Source organism: Mercenaria mercenaria, chromosome 17 (assembly GCF_021730395.1).
Source record: "Mercenaria mercenaria strain notata chromosome 17, MADL_Memer_1, whole genome shotgun sequence".
Classification (NCBI taxonomy): domain Eukaryota; kingdom Metazoa; phylum Mollusca; class Bivalvia; order Venerida; family Veneridae; genus Mercenaria; species Mercenaria mercenaria.
The window spans coordinates 38,999,835-39,021,786 of NC_069377.1; the positions used below are offsets into that span (position 1 = coordinate 38,999,835).

A 21,952-nucleotide genomic window follows, 5' to 3' on the forward strand; every position below is an offset into this window, starting at 1 on the left:
CGTACAGTATTGTGGCATTTTGATGTAAACAATTACATGTAAAGGAATAACATATATATATAAATTTTTGTAATTTTACAATATTTTGTTCCCGTTCTGGGCTCTTTTTTATGCATAATATATATATATATATTCGTTCAGTTCGATTTTCCAAATTTTACTTTCGAAATAAATTTTCTTTTTTTCAACAATGTACATTGAAGACAACTCGAATTAGTTTATTGCGTTCCATTTTTTCCACTGAAATCTTAACGACAGTTACTTACCTGAACCTGACCCGGAAGAGGACCGAGTTCAAGAACTATTAACCGTAATCTGTCCAACTGAAGAATTGACGGATAATGAGGAAAGTGAAAACTCTTTTGATTCAAACTCTACAGAAACCAAATATGACATTTTGACACTCTTTGAAAATTGATAAATGAAAAGAGATACAAGAAAAAAAAAGACAATTCTAAGTCATATTGGTATAAACAGAGCGATACATATTTGATTATCTAAAACAGATACTAGATGAACTTACTGACCAATCAGTAATTCCAGAAACAAAAATTAATGCCAGTTTTGATAATAATCTTTTCAATGCAGAAGGGTATAAAATGGAGCGGAAATTCATGCTAAATTATGTTGAACTATTTCAAACAGGTCTCAAAGAGTTAAAGTAAGTAACTTTACAAGCGACTGGCTACAAATTATTAAGGGCGTGTCCCAAGACTCTATAATTGGACCTCCGGTTTTCAATATCTCTATAAAAGACATCTTTCATTGTCTAAATAAATCAACACTGTTTAACTATGCAATATATAGATAATACATATGATCTTATAATCACTCAAATTCAAAACCTTTAAAGATACTATTGAATCAGAAAGTAAACCGTTATACACTGGTACAATATAAACCAAATGCAAGCCAACTCTGAAAAGTTTCAGTCCATCTACTTAGGAACCAAATCAAACAAAGAGGTCAAAGGAAATAATGAAATTATGTATGAAAATAAGGTCGAACTTTTGAGTGTAGACCTAGATTATTAACTTAATTTTGACCAACAGGTTACAACTTTATACACAAAAGCTGCGAAACAATTAATTTGTTACAACGACTAAATACATTTTAAATCAAACCACAAGACTGGTTATTTTTACGTCATTTATCAGGTCAAATTTCATTTACTGCCCACTGCTTTGGCACTTCTGCACTAAGTTTAATACAGAAATACAGAAAAAAATAGAAAAGCTACATTATAGGTCACTTAGAATTGTTTTTAATGACTATGGATCCTGTTATGATATCCTATTAAGAAAAGTAAATACGTCAACACTATATCTGGACAGGAAACGTGCAATAGCAATCGAAACTTTCAAATGTATAAAGAATTTGTCTCCAGATTTTTTTGTAAATGTTAAAAAATTTTAAGTATGATTTCAGATACACAAACATACTGGAACTACCACATGTGAGGACTACGAGGTATGGCAAAAACTCTTTCCGCTTTGAAGCCGTTAGTGTGTGAAACAGTCTGTCAAATCACATGCGTACAGTGGATAAGTATGAAGACTTTGTCAGGCTGGTCCGCACCTGGACAGGCCCAAAGTGTATGTTGCTTGTTAGTTTGGTTGCCTCTTGTTGTCCTAGTTGTGCTTTTTGTCTCGTGTTTCTCATTAGTTAGAATTGTGTCTTTTTTTCCGTTCTTTTATTTGCATTTTTGTCTATGTGCTTAAACAGTTTGTGCATAATGTAAATTCCCTATCTGCATGTTAAGACAGAAACTTTATTGTACACTAAATGTATCATTTATCCTACCATAAACTACAGCATTGTGTATGCATTTAATGTTGACGGCGTTAAACCCGAAGCAAAGCATTTAATGTTAGTCGAGTAATGCACGTGTGGTCAGGTAGTTTTATGTTTTGTTCTCTTCTTTAGTTCGTAAACTCGATGTCTTAAAGCCTAAACTGTTCTGTAATCTGTAATTCTATAATCTTAAAAATATTGTGTTTCCTTTGATTTTATATCCTTGTCAATACTCCGTGCAATCAGACACTTATGCCCTTTGTGTTTTTCTTTTCTTTTCTTTTCTTTTTTTCCACATAGAAGCAACAGGACGATTAGGCTGGTTGGACAGATTAGACTTTCAAACGTCTGTATAAGAGCCGGGTGTTCTGATTACTTTGGTTCTACTGTGGAGTATGTGTTCATTATGTCTTGTTAGTTTTTTTTTCTTGTGCTTCCATACCCAATAACTCAATAATTAATAATAAAAACATTCTTAGAGACACGCTATAAACTTAAGTTTTGCGATATAATTTGTTTAAGACTCAGGTCAATGTTTAAATATCTCACATCGTTGGACCCCTAACAAGATTTTATATGCACCTAATATTTTCTTATATACGTTCCTTAGGCCATATTTGTACACACCTTATATCTTAGAATGGCATCGGTCGTTAGGGTCCTTTGAAATACATATTTCTACCATAAAGGCCTCTTGAATAGCATTGTCTACAAAAAAGTACAATATCTCTTATATCCGACTCTTGAGATGAGCATAGAGAAGAAAGGCTTTTCTCAGAAAATATCAGCGTCACAATGAAAAAAGAAATAAGCATCATTACAGACTAATTGATCTCAGCAGACTTTGTAAGTCTACTTGTATCTCTTAAATTCTTTTCTTAAGGATGTATGAGAGGTTTTTTTTCAGGATACCCACCATTTTGAAAAAAAAGTATACGTCGAAAATAAAAGCTAAATAATCAAATTATGGCTAATAACGCACCATTTAAGGATGTACGATCGAATTTTTTCTAACGTTAAGAATTTTTTCATACTCTGTGAGCTTGAACTACATCAGTTTTCAAGACAAACAAGAGAAGAAAAAACATAGGTCACCGAACTCGTTTTAATTTTATAGGGCATTTTCTACACCCACTGTTTAAGCATTTCTGAAATTTTGTAAACTTGAAAAAATGGTTGTACTTTATAAAACATATAATTTCCCATTTAATGTTATAGGGATTTCATGTCTTACAGGTTGATATAATTACAAGGTGATGTCAGTATTATATAAGCATAAATGTCACAAACAAATCTCTTTCATTTTTACATGTTGACATAATTACCCCACCCACTTTATTTTCAATGGAAAAAATGTATTTAGATCTACAAAAAAATTTCTGACGGTAAGATTTTAAAACTATTTTGCAACTTTAATGACGCATAAAAATGCTTTAAAATGGAAAAAAAGTAGGGGTCACCGAGCATATAAGAGATTTATTAAGAAAAAACTGTCAAAAACTGGTGAATTTTGATATTTTGTGTTCTTTTTTATTTAATTTATATTTTCCAGATAAAATAAAGAGATATCTTGCAATTTTTTATTTCAGTTATAGCTTATCATTATATGTATCAGTCAGGAAAATATCAGAACGAAACCTGATCTACTTTCATAGATATTTGAAATTACCTACCACTACCCCGTTGTAAAACTTACGTCAATTTTAGACAAATGCAGGCCAAAAATAAGGGTGAATTTGTTTTTTCGCGAAACGTAGAATCTATTTGCTCAAATGGTACTTTATTAGCCATATTTTAATGATTTAGCATTAATTTTCGGCAAAACTTTTGTTGGAAGGCAATATTTGAAGAAACATTTTTCAAAATGGCAGATATCCTGAAAAAAAAAACGCTCGTACATCATTAACCAAACCGATTCTACTTGTCGCGAAAAAAAACCTTACTTATGGCCGGCATCTGTCTCAATCTGACGCAAAACGCACAATGTGGGTAGGCGTTGGTAATTTCAAACTGATATTTTTCAAAGTGATATATATAATGATAAGCTACAACTGAAATAAAGTTTTTATCATAGCAATTTATATTACCTATTAAGTATAAATTGAAGCAAAAAGAGGTAAAAATATAAAGATTCACCAATTTTTTAAAAAAATAATTCTAAATATCTCTCAAAGATGCACGGTGACTCCAACCTTTTTCCATTTTGAATCATTTTCTGTGTTTTATTGAAGCTGCAAAATAGTTTTAAAATCTTAACCACAGAATTTTCTTTTGTATATTTAAATAGACTACTTTTTCCCTTTGTAAAAAAAACGTGGGCGGGGTAATTATGTGAACATGTAAAAAATGAAAGAGATTTTTGGTCACATTTATGCTTACATAATATTGAAATCACCATGTATTCATAGTAAACTGTAAGACCTGAAATCCCAATAACATTAAGCGAAATATTGTATGTTTGATAAAGTACCCCCATTTTTTAAAAATTTTGCTTAATTTCAGAAATGCTTAAACAGCGGAAGAAGAAAATGCATGCCTTATCAAATAAAAACGAGTTCGGTGACCAGTGCTTTTCTGCTCTTAAATGTCTTAGAAAAAAATGTTCTTCAATGGATATTCTACAAGTTCAACTAAATCTTCTTTAAGTCTTTCCTTAACACATGTTCGTATACAATGTCTTAAATTTTATGAAGTTCCTCCTTAAATTTTAGGTATCTTCTAAAAGTAAAATTCTCAAATTCTGTCCTTAACACATTTTTTGTATGCACTTTCTAAAATTTTATGAAATTCTGTCCTGAACAACGATCCGGTTATAAAGTAAAGCAGGAAGTTGAAGCTAAAGTTACACCAGAGTAAGGACCTCATCACGATGTTGATCAGCTGATACTTTGCGAAGGTATGTTCGTCAACATGTTCATTGTACTTTAGAAGTACGAAATACACACCAAAAGGCACGGTTGTCAATATAAACATGGCACATAGGACGAAGAATATATTTGTACTGAAACCGCTTCCAGATTGTCGGCGGGCGATGTTACCCGTTTCCCTATCCGCGTATTGCCGAAGTGCTCGCCTACGCTTTATCAAGGATATTTTGACAATTGCGTTTCCGGTTACGATGAAGCATATTGGCACGACAGAACCAGTTAGGGTCAACATGATACCCCACACAGTATTGAAGAACTCCATGTATTCCCCTGGACGTTGGGTGCATGTCTTACCGCTTGCAAACGTTGATCTGTTTACCACTATCATGTTTACCTCTGTTATGTTTGCCTCCGTCATGTTCACCTCTGTCATGTTTGCGTTTATTTCAGTAATGATGAGCCCGTAAAGTAAATGTCCCATGTATAAGCCAGTGACAAATACTAGAGTCAGAGAGGCAATCAGTGCGTTTCTGGGTGTCATCTTTGGCTTTGCGCTCACTGGAAACAATGTAACTAATGTTCTTTCGACTGTTACTAGTACAATAAGCCAACAGGATATACTACCTGATGTATAGGCAATCCATCTAATTAGGCTACAGAACGGTGCTGAAACGGTGTACATATCAATACCGAAAAAGATTCGTACACTTTTCACAAGAGGTCCTGTACATAACATTGTGCTATCGCACACAGCCAAAAATATAAGGTACACGCATATTGACTTCTTCCGAAGCAGCTTTCTGGACAGGATTGCTATGTTAAAAATATTTCCTATGAATCCAACAACTACGAGAACGACGGGTATAATTCTCCACATCCAGTAAGCAAGCGTACATTCAATGTATTCCGTCTCGCCACAGTTTACAGCCATAAGGTTATCAAATGTTAACACTGGCATTTTGTCATAATAACAGTCTCTTTCTTCTGTCAACTTTTTATTAATACACCATCTTAACAGCGCCGATAAGCACCGGGAAGTAATGATTCTGTTAAAAGACAAGACAATTATATAACTTCGCTATGGAACGCCAAGGACGACTTTAATGGTTTATTGTCCTTCGGCTATTGGTAACTTGTCATATGACAGTCGTTAGTTCAGCAGTCACGGCTAACTTGTCATTTGGTAGTGATAACTTATATGGAAGTCCCTGCATATCTATGAGTCGCGTTGGCGATTCTTGGATGATTTACAAGAAGTTCAAATGTGATTTATGCCGTCCAAACTTATAAAAATAGCATGGAATCCTTATATTTACATTTTGCAGTAGCTTGCTATGAAAATAAGTGGTTTTGCTTTCCGCGAGTATCTGAAAATCAAAATAACTATCAAAATATTGATCTTTTCAACATCTAGATAAAACAGCCAAAAATACCCGCCAAGGTTAAATTGTAATTCGATTTTCGATTAAAAATGCAGTTCCTGATTTTTACTTAAAATATCCTTCAGTCAAGGAAAGAGTCATAAAGCCGATTCGATTCAGGTTGGAGGAATAGTTTAGCTTTTTGAATTAACATAAGGAACAAATGGATTGTCAATTTGTCAGTCTTGGTTGCTTGGTGGTAGAGTGTTCCATACTGGTGACAGATATAATTAACTTATGTCATACGAAGGTGTCTATTTAAATAATACAATTAGATCAAACAGGCAGAAAAAGGTTTATGACTTAAGGTACAAATGTACTATTGTTCTAACAGAAAACCTCCTCTATATATTTCAATGAGTATGTTTACTAACGAGTTGAAAAAAATCCTTACTGGATTCAAATTTTCTTGCAGAACAAAAATTCAAAAGGATTGTTTTGCTCCTTTGGAGTATTTCCTTTTAATTGTGCAAAGTTTAAGCTTATAAATCTAATTTTTCGACTGATATGAGCATAAACTCAGATACTCTGTAATTAGAAGTATCTTTAGTCGTTTGACAGCTTCCTGCAAGGAATTTCTTCTGTGTGGAATTTACTGTCATTATAAGGAGAAGTCGAACATGTATTGAGCAAGTCTAAGCAATGACATCTTTTAATACACTACTTCAGTCTGTTAAAACAAGATAGTATTTCAATGTGAAGTATTTTTCCCATTTGACTAGAATATTAATTGAAATATAATCACATGTAACGAAAACAGCATAGAATATAAGCTTATTGAGTGACTTAATCTGAGAATAAGAGTTGTCCTCTGCTGATCATATGTCTTTGTTATAATAGGAATGTGATCTCATGTTTATGTAATATGCATACAGAGAATTTATTAATACAACATTTTTATTAAAGACCTGCTAGTCATTATAGGTAAGTGTAACAATGAGACTTTGACCCGGTGACCCTGGTGAAATTGGAAGTAGGTCGCCGCCTAATCAGTCACAATGTGCTAATGTAAATAGGCCCCTGTCTAGACTTGCCACTAGACTGATAATAAAGAATTTGTCACAAAATTTCAACTTTTGTATTTTTCTTTTATTTCTTGTAATAGTGACAAATGCCAGTATATTTTAGAAATTTTCGCAGAGAACTGATTGTAATATTATCAGTATGCTATTGAACATGGGATATAGACTGGCTATATTCACAATCTTACAAATAAAAATTAAAAAATATATATATCATAGTCTAGGAGTTAGTCTAGCCTCTGTGAAAAAGACCTGAACTGATAACAGTGTCTACGGAAACATGCAGAATAACACAGAATTTAAATATTCATTTTAGGTAGAGAATTTCTGTTTCTGTTTCTGTTTCTAGAATCGTGCATATACACTTAACAAATCTTTTTAACGCAACACTTATGTTTTTGCCAATGTATTGAACGTTATAATTACCTGAGATACTTCTCTAAAACTTGGCAAACGTTGAGACAGTTACTTTAATATCATAACTAAATTTTAATAGAATAATTCCAAGTGACCTTATAATTTTACTCCTCAATTTACGACCACTCTACATTTTAAAAAGCAACAAAAACACATAAATGTATTGAAACTTTTAAACAGATAAATCTAATTTTGATATAAAAACAAATCATGAAATGTTCAATAACACCATTATTTAGTCAAATAAAACATAGCATAGCTTTGAAAAAAAAAGTATTTACACCTTTGATAAAGATTCGCTCGCATAAGTCTGATTTCATAAATTACAGAAGTTAGGATGTATCTCTTTGAAACAGATGTTTTAGAAAACTGCAATTTACCATGAATAAATGCAATTATTTATTGATTCGCATTTTGAAAGTATTAAAGCTGTAATGTGTAGTTTTGACTGCATTATTCAAATGTATGAACAGTAACCTAAACTGTATACTATGGTGAGCGGGGAAAGACATTTGACTGGATCCGTAGCTTCTTGAGTCACCGCAACCAACAGGTCACCATTGTGAGATCATTATCCAAACCAACGCTAGTGACTTCAAGCGTCCCACAAGGCGCCGTCCTAGGCCCTCTCCTTGATTGTTTGTTTTGGGTTTAACGCCGTTTTTCAACAGTATTTCAGTCATGTAACGGCGGGCAGTTAACCTAACCAGTGTTCCTGGATTCTGTACCAGTACAAACCTGTTCTCCGCAAGTAACTGCCAACTACCCCACACGAATTATCAGAGGTGGAGGACGAATGATTTCAGACACAATGTCTTTTATCAAATCGTCACTGAGAACATACGCCCAGTCCGGGGATCGAACCCGCGACCCCGCGATCCGTAGACCAACGCTCTCCTTATTGAGGTAAGCGGGCGGGCCAGGCCCTCTCCTATTCCTAATGTACATTGGACCAGCATCAATGACACTTACGCCATCCATGGCCAAAAACTTAAACTAAAAAGCAGTCAAAGTACCTTGGGACTCTACTCTCTAATAACATGTCATGGAATGCCCACGTAGACATGATCACCAAGAAGGCCAACAACACCAATGCATTCTTGAATCGTAACCTATCGTCTTGTCGAAGATACACAAAAGATGCATGCTACAAAACACTTGTGAGACCACAAGTGGAGTACGCCTTCACTGTATGGGACCCTCACATCCAAGTCAACATAACTAAGGTCGAAGGGTGGAATGCAGAGCTGTCATATTCTTTTCTGGGGACTATGGTCGTAAAAGCAGCGTCACCGGCATGCTCGACACGCTCGGTTTGGAGAGACTTGAAGAGAGGAGGAAACAGGCAAAGGCAGTCGTGTTATATATATGATTGTTTATGACCTAATTGCCATTGACAAAACGCCTTACCTATGCCCACAGGGAGCGTCCAGTCGCGGCCACTCAATGAGGATCATGCCACAATACTGTAGAACACAGGTCATGTAGGAATCATTCTTCCCTTCCATCACCGACATATGGAACAAGTTGCCAAACTGCATTTTGGACACGTTCAATGCTGGGATTGCGGCAGCCCTTGCATAATTCAGTGCTAAATGTTTTAACCTGTAAATAACTGCACTTGGGAACCCTCCCCGACTCGTGTAAATAGGCACAATGGTGCTAGTATGCCTGCTTTAATGCGGCTCTGCACGTCACTGGAAGAAGAAGACAAATCAGTATTTTTTTCTGAGGAGACAATCCCCCGAACCCCTCTAATTTATCCCTCAACATTATTTTGGCCGGCCTTGTCCGTTATGTTTCATTCATCTTTGGGGAATCAATCATAATGTTTACATTATATGTTCATTAATAGCAGATTTTTTAACCATTTTGCTTAAATATAAATATAAATACTGTGCTCAAACTTAGGAACTATAATTTAAATAAACTTCTTCTTATTTAAAAAGTGTAATCAAAGAGACTTGCTTTTAGATAAGATAAGATAAGATAAGATAAGATTTCATTTCAAGTCGACAAGACAGAAAAACAGTATAACTTAACAAAGTAAACTGAGAAAATGCCGTCCGGTCCTGCCGAACAAGCTGCTAAGTATATTTACACATCGAATACCTGCAATCCTGGTCATTCCAGTGTGCAATCAGGCTTTTGAATTGATTAAAGTTTGTTGTTTTCCTGATGTTTTCTGGAAGCAAGTTCCACAGAACCGGAGCGACATATTTAAAAGTGTTTTACCATACCTTGTTGATACTTACTTCTAGTAAGTTGGTATACCTAAATTTATAATCAGCATCATGAAGATGAATTAAATCATTTAGGACAGGAACTGGAGCAATATTTTCAAAATTTTACAAGTTACTATGGTCATTGCTGTAGTTCTTCTGATTTATAAGCGAGGAAGATTTGCTTTATTTAGTAGCTGTTAATATATCCTTAGGACACCGGGCACATTTTTATGCAGTCTCGCCAGGCATAGGTCAATCAACAGTGATCTCCTTGCGCTTGATCAATAGAGAAGCGCAAGGAGACACGCATTGGCAGTTTCGGCATAGTAAAGTTTTGAAACTAAGAAAATGACGTCAACCGAACTCGGCTATTTCGAAGTAAAGAATGAAGTAGACAGTTAACTGAAACGAAAGTCCTTGATGTCGATGTCGGGGTCACGCGCAGAGGTCACCCCGTCTAATGTATGCACATGGACTTGTTTGTTTTTTTTTGCAAATGGGGAGTCAATTTTCAGCACTTTCTAACGATTTGAAAGTACCAGTGGTCTTTAGCACGACATGTCAGCTTTTCATCTAAGAAAAAATATTTGTACTCGAAATAAACACCAATCCCACAGGGGTCCCTAAGGCCTGAAACAAATCTTTGTTTCCGGTAACATGCTCAAACAAATTAGGGTAGGTAGGTCGGAAGAAAACTTGTTTTTGGATGTTTTATTATTAAGTGAGACTTTTCGGAAACTATTTTTGTGTCAAAAAATGAATACAAATAAAGGGGTTATGCTTTTAGAGCATCAGTAAGTTGATTTCTAACATCACTGACCATGTTTAAAGCATAAAAAGTGCAATTTTGAAAAAAATATTGTCCAAGGCCATAAAAAGATTTAGGGTCGGGCCAAAAATTTAGGGTAGGTCGGGATACCGGAAACAAACAAATGTGTTTACGCTTAACGCAGCAAGCTATGGTATATAGAGATTTTTGGAACTTCCTCAAATCGCTCAAAAGGTCCTTTTTGATGTTGTCTGAAAGTGACCAGTATATGCCTCGGATGTAAGATATTTCCGTGTTTGAGAGCTGCAGACCTAGACATTTCAGATTGTTTTTTCAAAATGAATTTCGTGTAATAAATGTTGATTCTACTGAAGCGTGAAAGGGCCATCAGACGCCAATACGTTTTATTACGTTACAGGTGCGGAAAGGATATGTACTTGAATAGTCATCATAAACAAAAGGAAGGGCGCTTTCTTGTATTTTTTTCAATCTTATTTGTACCCTTGTTTGAACGGAAGTGCCATAAACTGAAGTTTGATAAAATGAAAGAATGAAAAATAGTTAACCTACTTAATCTATATAGCTTTCTGTCTATTCTTTTCAAGATATTTAAGTGTTGTGCTGCTATACTATAAATATTACTAAAGTGTTTTTTAAAAGTGAGAGCAGAGTATAAGTTAACCCCTAGTAATTTAACGACATCTTCACATTCAATATTTTCATTTTTTATTCTGAGCTTAGCTAGGCTTCCTAGAGTGTGTTCTGCGGATGTCTCTAAACAGTTTTTGTACTTGTAGCATGTGTACATGTTGAGTTCTCATCAACCCGGGGCTATAGAGGCCTAGAGGGTTGGACGGTATCATCCATTTCCACTACCGTCCACGAACAGGCTCAATCAAACCGAGCCTGCAACATTTTCGTTCTTGTCAAAAAAAGTGTTGTCGTCTGCATAGTCATATAAGGATCTTTGTTGAATAAAATATAATATGTCATTAAAAAGATGTTAAAAATTAGGGAACCAAGGATCGAACCCTGTGGCACTCCTTTAACTATCTCATCCCATCCACTGATAGTGTTTCCTATTTCGTCTGTTGTGTTCTTTTTGTAAGGTACAATGTAAGCAGGTTGAGAGAATTTTCAGACAGAACATGATTTAAGTTTAGAAAGTAAAATATTATTGGACAGACAGTCGAAGGCCTTTGACAGGTCCATAACAACAGCAGCAAATGATACTTTTTGAGTCTAATGCAGATTTCCAGTCCTCAACTAGTTTCAAAATGGTGGTCTGACGGCCATGGCCTTTTCTAAATGTACACAGAAATTTATAAAATATTAGTTCAAAGTACTCTGATAATTGTTCAGCCGAAAAGATTTTTAAGGTGCTGGTGAAATGCTGACAGGCCTGTCATCAGATTTTTGTAAAGGATAATTTTTCTTGAAAACTGGAGTAACTTGTGCTTGCTTAAGGCAATCTGGGAAAATGCCATTGTCAATTGAGCTATTTGTATAAAATGGATCGAACCAGTGCCTGTGAGACGAACTAAGTAATTTAATTGAAATTTTATCTATGCCTGTGACTTTCTTTGCATTAAAATTTTGTATAATTTTAGAGACTGCTGAAATTTTTAGCTATTTCATTTATACTTATTATAGCAAATTATTTAATACATACTGTACCGTATTTCTTTACCGTGCTTATTGGTTTTTTAACGACAAACAATATTCTGAAGAAAGAAAGAAATTATCTTCCTCTACTCACCCCCCCCCCCCCCCCTCCCCACCCCGTCCCAGAAGATCAAATGGTCGGCTATCCACTAATTTTGTGATAACAAGTCAAACGTTAATTAATTAATGTCAGATATTTCCTTTGGATAGGAGATGGTCGATTCGTTTCCTTTCAGTTCTTATTTTTCCTTTCGCTTCAATTTATTTCTTTATCTCAGATTATGTGTTAACATTGACGTCATTTCCGTTAATTTCGCAAGAAGAAAGAAATATTTTTTTTGCAAGAATATCGTTATTTTCACAAGCTCTACTTAAATTTACCTCAAATATATTTGTGTACATCAACATTACTATACGATACGTAGGTTGAACTATGTAATTTGATCATTAATAAGCTGTCCATTGTCTGTTATTTCTTAGGATCATATCTTGTCAGAATTATCTCCCTGTTTGTAGTTACTGAGTACAGCTTCAGTTATTTATATTTTCTTTTGGAACTTTTGTCTTGAATTTGGTTTAAATGTTTTTTTCAAGGTATATTGTCTGTGAAGTTCCTCCGTATGTTTATTGACAACCTTCCTGGTTCTGTCAACGAATCTTGGACGTTTCGACCCCAAGACATTTCGACCCCAAGACATTTCAACCCCAAAATTTAATTTTCTTGGACAATTCGACCCCAAAGACATTTCGACCCCAAGACATTTCGACCCCTAAGAAATAGTTGTATGTTTTCATTTTATATTTCTTCCATTTTGCATATTTTAGAAAATATGAATATATAGATCTATATAAATATTCTATTTTTAAATGAATCATACACAAAATACATGTCAGTGAATAAACCGCGCTGACCGGAAAGGACCGGCCGTATGTTTATTATTGGAACTAATTGAATTATTTCTTCATGTTTAATTTGATAATTTAAGAAGAAAATATATTACGAAAAACCAGTTTTTAAAAGAATTATATCATGTTTATATATGAATATAAAAACGTTTACTGCATTTATTGCCAAAGCACAATTAATGTCCTTTGAATATATGCGGCGTAACAAACACGTGCCTCTGATTAGTCCTGATAGAGTTTGATTGGATTATCACACCTATTGATTACATCAGTTAATCAGTATATTTGTAAGCACACACAAGTGACATGTGACAAATAATGTCTAACAAGGTAAGTGCAGTTAAATATGATAAGCTTTTATTTAATTTAAAAGCTAACAAAATTATGGCGATTGTGGTTTATCCACGAGTGCGCAAATTTCCCGTGCGCTCAACAAATATTCAGCTTCGTATAAAAACGTTTTGCGCATTTTATTTTCCTTTTGTAAATTAATTATTTATTTGAGATATGATTGAATTCTATCATAAACCCTAAAATACGATTTATTAAAGAAATACCTGTGTACATTAGAGAATTTTAGGACATGGAAATTCCGAATGCACAAATTTTCAGTGCGCACGCTGATTTTCAATCATGTACAAGACGTAATGCGCAAAAGTATTTTAATTGCCTTTTGAAAATAATAATTTATTATACACATGTTTGAATTCAGTCATAAATCACTGCAAAAATACCATTTGTTGAAGAAATACGGGTGTATTTCGGTAGGTCGCCGAATTTCAATCTCTTATAAAATCGTTTTGCATTAAAGAATTTTATTTATCCTTCTGAAACTTATTATTTATATTATACACGAATGATTTCTGCAATAAACCCTACAAAAATACCATTTATAAATAAAATAAGGGTGTATTTCGGTAATGGAAATTTCCCACGCGGTCGCCGAATTTCGATCTCGTATAAAGTCGTTTTGCGTGAACATATTTTATTTTCCTTTCGTCTTTTATTCATTTATGATATATATGATTGAATTATGTCAAAAAACCTTCAAAAATACCTTTAACTTACAAAATGCAGTTGTATTCCGGTTATGGAAAATGTATTCCGGTGTATCCCGACTTTTTAGGTGGATTCCGGTTTAATGTGTGACCGAAATCTCTTGAAGTTATTAAAATCATACTTTAAATCACGTGTATTTGCTAAAATATTTAATATAGAAAAAGTAATAACGCTGCCACATTTTCCTTACAGATATGAAATATGATATTTTCCCCCGTTTTTAACAGAACATTACACATATTCTTATATTTTGCAGTAACGGGGATTTCGTGTTTGATATTTTACAGCTGGAAGGAATGTCGTTCATAGAAAAGAGCAGTTTGTAAATAATAAAAGTCATATTCTGTATTCTGTAAAGCAAATACTTTATGTATGCGTCAAAATCGCTTACGAAAATAGCATTAAATGCGAAAATAAGCAATAAGTTGTTTAATTTCCTATTGTTTTCTTTACATTTTCGCCCAAATTAAAGATAATGTTGACACATGTATATAAATATCCGATGTCACAACAATCGCTTAATTGATTGTTAATTGCAATGCGCACTGCAGATAAATATACACGTGCTCTATATCAACAAACAATTAATCAAGGTGTGATAATCCAATCAAAAGATCACGTTTTCTGATTATGATTTTAAATATCAATATAATGAAGATGGTGACATCTTAAACTTCTTTGAGTTACATTATAATTATTTCTATTTGGTTGAATCCCATAGAAATGAGATGCATATATCTTTCACCAAAAAAAAAAAAAAAAAAAAAAAAAAATCAAATGAAAATAAGTAAATAAAGAGGTATTAAAGATGTGACTTTATTAAAGTTATTTTCATAATTGCCCATGATTTAACTTTTTTTTTTAAGATGATTTGAAAATATAAGTAAACACCAAGTATGAAAATATGTTATATGGAGGTTATTTTAAGATAGGTAATCAGAACGATTTGTTCATAAATTATTTACGTAATAAACGCGGCTGATACATAAATCCCGTTATTTTCGTTAATAAAAAAAAAAAAAAATTATAAATGATGATTATTTCGTTATTGTGAGATAAAAATCACTCATTTTTCATATGAAGGCAGGTACTAATATAGTCTTTAAGAATTAAAAAAGAATTTTAGAAAATAAAGAAATTTTGACAAATAAGGCTCATTTTCGTAAAAAAAAAATCTTATTTTCGGTAATTAAGCGTTACTAAGTTTTAAAATTGCTCAATTATCTATAGATTAAAGCTTAATTATAACAATGACGGCATTCTTAGATGTTTTCAGGCATATCATTGAATGGGTCGAAATGTCCAAGGAGTTGGGGTTGAAATGTCTTGGGGTCGAATTGTCTCTTGGGGTTGAAATGTCTTGGGGTCGAAATGTCTTGCTAGCCTGTCAACCCACGTGTATGGACGTAGATATTTAGGCAACAATTTGCAGTTTCAAGCCGCTAAGGACATTATAGACAAAAGTAAAATGAATATATACACCATTTATATTTAAACAAGTAAAACTAGAAGCCAGAATAAAACTTGGTTTGTTTGTTAATAGTAAAAATCTGACCGCAGAATCGGGTGCAAGATGGTCAATATGGCTAACATTCATCTTGAACTTTTGTTTACCTGTCTTCCTGTACAACTGTCTAATCCTTTACAGGGACATAGAAATTTTTGTATGTGTCTAGCCACAGAGATTGTTAGTAGAAATAAAAGGTGATAGGGCCAACTAAAAAGAAAAAGGAAAATGTGTTGGTAAAATTTATAAGATAAAATCAAGATTTTGTAAAAGCATGTTCAGTGCTTCTAACAACCACATTGAACTGCTCATGTGTTAGAAGGAAGGGAATGTCTGGTGAAAAGTCATTGGATATGGCTAGTCCCAGGGAAGAAAAGGATTTTTAGTAAATGGAACTGGAAAACAGTCATCATTTCAGTCCTTGGGGATAAAACATGAGAATAACCTGCTGGGGTAGGATTATGCATTGAAGTTGAACTGATATTTATACCGATTTGGTAATAGGGCAGTGGGCTTTTATAGTTTAAAAAATGTGTCATAAAAAGCCAATTTGGGAATGTTAAAGAATTCATATTTTTTTTTTAAGATGAAATAGGTAGTTACAACATTGCCTTATGTTTTATATCTCATCATTTTCATAGTTTCAGTCTTGGCGATGGCTGATATATGACGAAACATATTTTTACTTTTTGGGATTTGGAGGGGAAAACATACTATTTGCCACTGGCTGTTGGGACCGAATTTTGGCCCGGTATTACTTATTAGCCTGGGAAAAACAACACTGGCTCTCCCTAATGGGTTGTGGTAAACTTTACATTTGTAATGTGCGTCAGATTTGACTGTTTATAACCAGCTGAATTTTTTTAACACACTTAGGCAGGGTTTTCTTAGTTATTTATTAAACAGTGTAAATCTAAGTCATATAAGTGTCAGTGCCATAAAATTTTTGCAAATTGTCGTATTTCAGAATTATTTAATAATTTCAGGGCTTGATTTTAATTTATTTTTGCTTTCTAAATTATTTGCTAGAACAAGAAATTTCAAGTTGAAAAACATCAAGTTTATTTGCAAGTTTGGTAATCATTTTTATGTCTCTCACACCTTGGGTTCATAATCATTATAGTGAAGGCTTTTAGGGCATGATGAAATTAGAATTTATTCCTCTGGTCACGAATGTGTCCATTTATAATGTAGTTACAATTACAGTTTCTTTCACTTAACAAAATGTGTATGTGATCGTTGTTTATTTGTTATGTAGTACATATTTCAACTTTATTTACATGCAATATGGTAGTTAATATTCTGGGCTTCCCCTCATTCTTTGATTCCCGCAAAATTATCCTTATTTTGTAAAGCGATAACACAACTTTCTACATTAATGAGAATCAAAAGTGACGTTTATTTAGATGTAACAAAATATTGGTAAAAAAATGTACAAAAAAGACAAATGTTGTCAAGCCTATTCTAGACCCAGAATATGTACAGCTCTCTTAACACATGTATAAGTAGTATACATTAATATATATTATATTGCAGGTTTATTTGCAGAGCTGTTTTGATATATTTTGATTTGTTTATAGTAAACTGAATTAATTGCAAAATAGTGTGAACAGGTGACATTATCTGTTTATTTGTACCACATTATAACAGCTGTCTAGATGGTTATTATGTATAATTCTGAAGTTATGAATTATATACTTGGAATTTCGCTTGTATCATTGTATATCAGTAATGGCCTGTCAAGTGAAAGAAATAACTTGGAGTAGAAATTTCTGAAGACTGTATTAAATAAATACACTTTATTTAAAGCAAGAAAACAGAAGTCAAAAAATACAAAGTATCCTTCTGGTGATTAAAATAAAAAAAAGATGAATATTATACTATTTTCTAGGACATTTGCATTATGTCATATCTCAGTGTGTTCTTTTAAGAGACTCAGGATTTCTTTGTCAGCATACATTTTGTTATGTGTATGTGTGCAGAGAAACTAAGATACAGAAAATAATGATAAGTGGGATTTTTGTTTTGCTTTTTGATAAGAAAACAACACATTTAAATCAGTAGCTTTGCAAATACTAACTCACATAATAAAATCGAGCATTGAAATAGGCTGTACCAGTTCTTAGCATTTTGAAGACACGTTGGTCAAGTACGAGTCGGTGATTTCCTTGAAGGAGAGTAACAACAATGAAAAAAAGAAGATTTGTAGTAATGCATAAATTTAAGTGTTTAGCAAAACACCACAACAATGGATATATTGGAACGAGAATTGTGTGTACTATTTATTAACATTGAATTTTTCATACAGAAAGCCAAAAAGACTCATTAAATTCTAAAATGTCTGCTTCATTTTTCCAAACAGAGTATTTAAAAAGTCTTTCCCATTGTGTGTGAGACTGAGAGAGTTTTGCATTTTGTAATATATTGTTAAAAGCGAGAATGTCTAAAAGTTTATGTTTTTCATAATGCGTGTCTGAAGTGTTAAACATACCTGGTTTTCCACTTGTATGTTTATTTGAAATTTATTTTCATTTAATCTAGCATAAAACTAATGTTTATTATGTTTCAGGATGAAAAGTAATTTCTAGTTTGTTTTGGAGTATGTCTATGTACAGTCATTACAGCAGATTTTGGTTTGCAAAAACTTGCAATGTTACATTGGTTATAATCTTTAATTTTCCCCCCAATTTTATGAAATGGATACCGGTACTTGGCTAATATTTATTTTGGTATGTACATTGTAAGTGATTGAATTCACTGGGAAAAAATAATACAGTGTGTACTCTTCACTGTAAGAAAAACACTACTTTGTTGTGTTATTTAATGTTCACTGGAGTCTTGACTGAAAACTGTTGTAGCTCCTTTATTTAGTTACAAGTACAGTTTTCATGTCATGTAGAATATTGTAATCTGTAGAAGTGACAATTCCAGAGCGAACAGTTCTCTACAAATGTACTTTATTTTGTTTTCAATTTATAAGAAATAATATTCTTAGCATTTATTCAGGCCTGGGATTTTTCAGGGCTGGTCCTGATTTCAGGATTTTGGTTGCCAGAATTTTCCTATATAACTCTATTGAAAATAGGAATTTCAGGCTTGAGAATGTAGATTTTCAGGATTTTGATTTCTGACTGAATCCCAGGCCTGTTATTAAGTTGACTTAGAGAGGTCACTTTTTACATTTTATTCAGGTTTGGATATATATGCACTCTTTTTAGCTCACCTGAACCGATTCAGGGTGAGCTATTGTGATAGTACTGTGTTCGCCGTCAGTTGTCTGGCGTAAGCTTTTTACCTTTAAATGACTTCTTCTCTTGAACTGGTTGATGGATCACCACCAAACTTGATTTGTAGCATCCTCGTAAGATCCTCCCTGGGAATTTTTCCAGTGGTTCTGCTTGACTTGTTTAAGGGGTCACAAGAGCTAAGGCTTAAAAACCTTTAACAATTTCTCCTCATGAACCGCTTTATCACCAAACTTGATCTGAAGCAACCTTATAAGGTCCTCTCTCCTATTGTTATGAAATTACAAATAGTTCTGCTTGATTGATTTTAGGGGCCACCAGATCTAAAAATAGAAAAAAATAAAATAAAAAATATTATTCAGCTTCTTGTCATAAACCGTTTGATGGATTATCACCAGTCTATGTCTGTAGCATTCTAGTAAAGTCATCTCTCAAATTTTTATAAATGGTTTTCCACTTGATTGATTTTTAGGGCCATCAGTGCAAAAATAGAAAAAAAAACAATGGCTTCTTTTAATGAACAACTTAAAGGGTCATCATCAAACTTGGACTGTAGCACCCTAGTAAGGTCCTTTTAGTTTTGTTCAAAGGGTTAGTTTGCTGAATTTTAAGGGCTGCCAGTGCTAAAGAAAAAGCTTTAAATTAATAAATAGCCGCTTCTCATGAACTGATCAAACTTGGTCTGTTGCATCCTTGTACGGACCTCTCCTGCGTTTGTTCAAAATTAATGTTTGCTTGTCACCTTGAAGGGCTGCCACAGTAAGTAATAGAGAACCCCTTAAATAACTTTTGATGCTTTGCTTAATGGATGTTCATCAGGCATTGTCAAAAGCAAGATCATAAGATCACAGTCTTTAGGTGAGCGAATAAGGCCCATTTGGGCCTCTTGTTATAGTTTGACTGTAGGTCAAATTAGAAAATAAAACAAAAATGGTCCAACTTTTTATTCTATACATTAAATTGTAATGCAGTTGAAATTTCTTTTAGATAAGTGTACATGAAACTTTTGAGTTGACAGAAATATTCAAATAGTATCAAATGAACTGAAAGCCAGTTCTGTGATTGTCACATGGAGATGAAAAAATATGAGAGGAGTTTCAACTGTATTTTCAAATCCAAATCAGCCTTTTATACTTGTCATAGACACTTGGTTATTGTTTATGGGTAGTTTTATGATAACCTATACCCAAGGACTCATGCATATGAGTAGCTGATAGTTTTCTACATAAAATTATTTGCAGTTGATTAAGGGGTCACAACTTAATTGTTAGCAAAAAAACCCAAAAAAACTTTGAGTGATATGTTGAGATGTTTGCGAGTCATTGAGTATAGGTTTAATCAGATCTATTTATTTTGATAGTGGCATGTTGTACTGTATACATTGTTGGGAGAAGTATGAAAGAGATACTTACATTTGAGAAAAGCTACAGCATGTTAAGCTTCAGTTATATGTTAGATCATTTTATATTTTTATAAATTGAAATGAAACTTGGTATATATTATCAACATGCAGTAGACATATGAAATTTTTCAGCACTTACATGTCCAATTGTTTGTTCCAGAGTTATGGCCCATTTGAAATATTAAAACTACATCAGAACATTGCCAACCGTTTTCATAGAAGATTTTGCCATAATACAGCTACATCAAAACTTAAGTCCTCCTACAGTATTCATCCACTTGAAATGATACTTGGTATTCCTCATCAATATAAAACAGACATGCGTCTATTTTTGATACTTTCATGTCCGATTATTTGTTCTGGAGTTTTGGCCCTTTTTTGGAAATGAAGTAATACAACTACATGCACAACAGAACATTGTGTACTCTAGTTCTACTATTTTTTTCCAGTTGAAATTAAACTTGGTATACATCATCAGCATGAAGTGGACCTGTGCATATATCAGCACTTCCATGTCCCCATATTGATTGTTATTTTCTGGAGTACATTTGTTGTAACAGCCTTGTTGTGGACTTTATTTATTATTCTATCAAGCATTTCCGGGGGCCATGTTTTATACAGTCTTGACATCCTTCTTGTTTGCTTCAGATTTTAATTCTTTTGACATAAGACATGGCACTGTGATCTCTTCTGCTATTTTGTCTGGTTGTATTGAGTAAATAATTTACATACCCCTAACCTATGTAAGGTCTTTTGATAGGGTAGCAGATTAAGATCAGACTTTTGAAAATAACTTGACATTACATAGCCTCTTAATTCAGATTTTGACATAAGTTAACAAACTCTAGGCAAACTTGCTGGTGGTAAAAAGAAAGAGTGCTCTTTTGTCACAGTTCTAGGTCAATTTTACATGCATATTAATATTCAGTATTTCAAGACATCTATAGTTTTTACTGATCTACCTCTTGCAATATTCTAGGGGAAAATGAGAATATTTCGTGATTGTTTTTTTTTTTTACAAAAATGATATTGTTAATTAATCAAATTAAAGTTAGGATTCAAACAGGCCAGCCAAATGTGAAGAAGTTGAAACCACCGGAAAGGGAAATGTGACAACCTGAATGTTTTAAGGTAAGATGTTTAACATTTTATCACCTTTTATAAGCTTGGTAAGAACGCTGTGAATCCAAGTGGTTGCAAGTTTGAAACAAGGAGGAGGCAAACATTCTCTGAGACAATTTGACAGAAGAAATAATCATTGCTGATGCTTGTGTGGAAATTTTCATTTATTTCAATATTTCATCACCTCAACGCAACAAAATCCTATCTTATTATAAATTTATAATAAGATACGACTTTGTTGCGTTGAGGTGACGAATTTTGCTACACTGATACCTTTTGAAAAATTAACCTGAGAAATCACTATTTAGTCAGATGCCAAGTTTTACTCAGTATCATTTAGCCTGCTGGCGGCAAGTGATTCTGCCATTGCCACCAGTGCAGACCAAGATCAGCTTGAACATCCATGCAGGCTGATCATGGTCTGCACTGTTCACTATTCATTCAGTAAATTTTCAGTGAACACCCCTTCAAATAATAAATGGTATTGCCCAAATTGAATGATGGACCAGTCCATTGTAGAAATATTGCAGG

General features: G+C 33.4%; 1 protein-coding gene across 5 annotated transcripts in view; it reads left to right on the forward strand.

Moving 5' to 3' along the window:
- Positions 1-12,465: 12,465 nt before the first annotated feature.
- Positions 12,466-21,952, forward strand: part of LOC123536273 (zinc finger CCCH domain-containing protein 13-like) — a 41,401-nt gene continuing 31,914 nt past the window's right edge. For 3 of the 5 annotated variants that reach the window (XM_053527990.1, XM_053527994.1, XM_053527993.1), the window contains exon 1: positions 15,542-21,430. The gene's annotated coding sequence lies outside the window, so the exon portion shown is untranslated. Of the gene's footprint in view, positions 12,602-15,541; positions 21,431-21,952 lie in introns of those variants that run through there. The other 2 variants (XM_053527991.1, XM_053527992.1) reach the window with 2 other exon arrangements.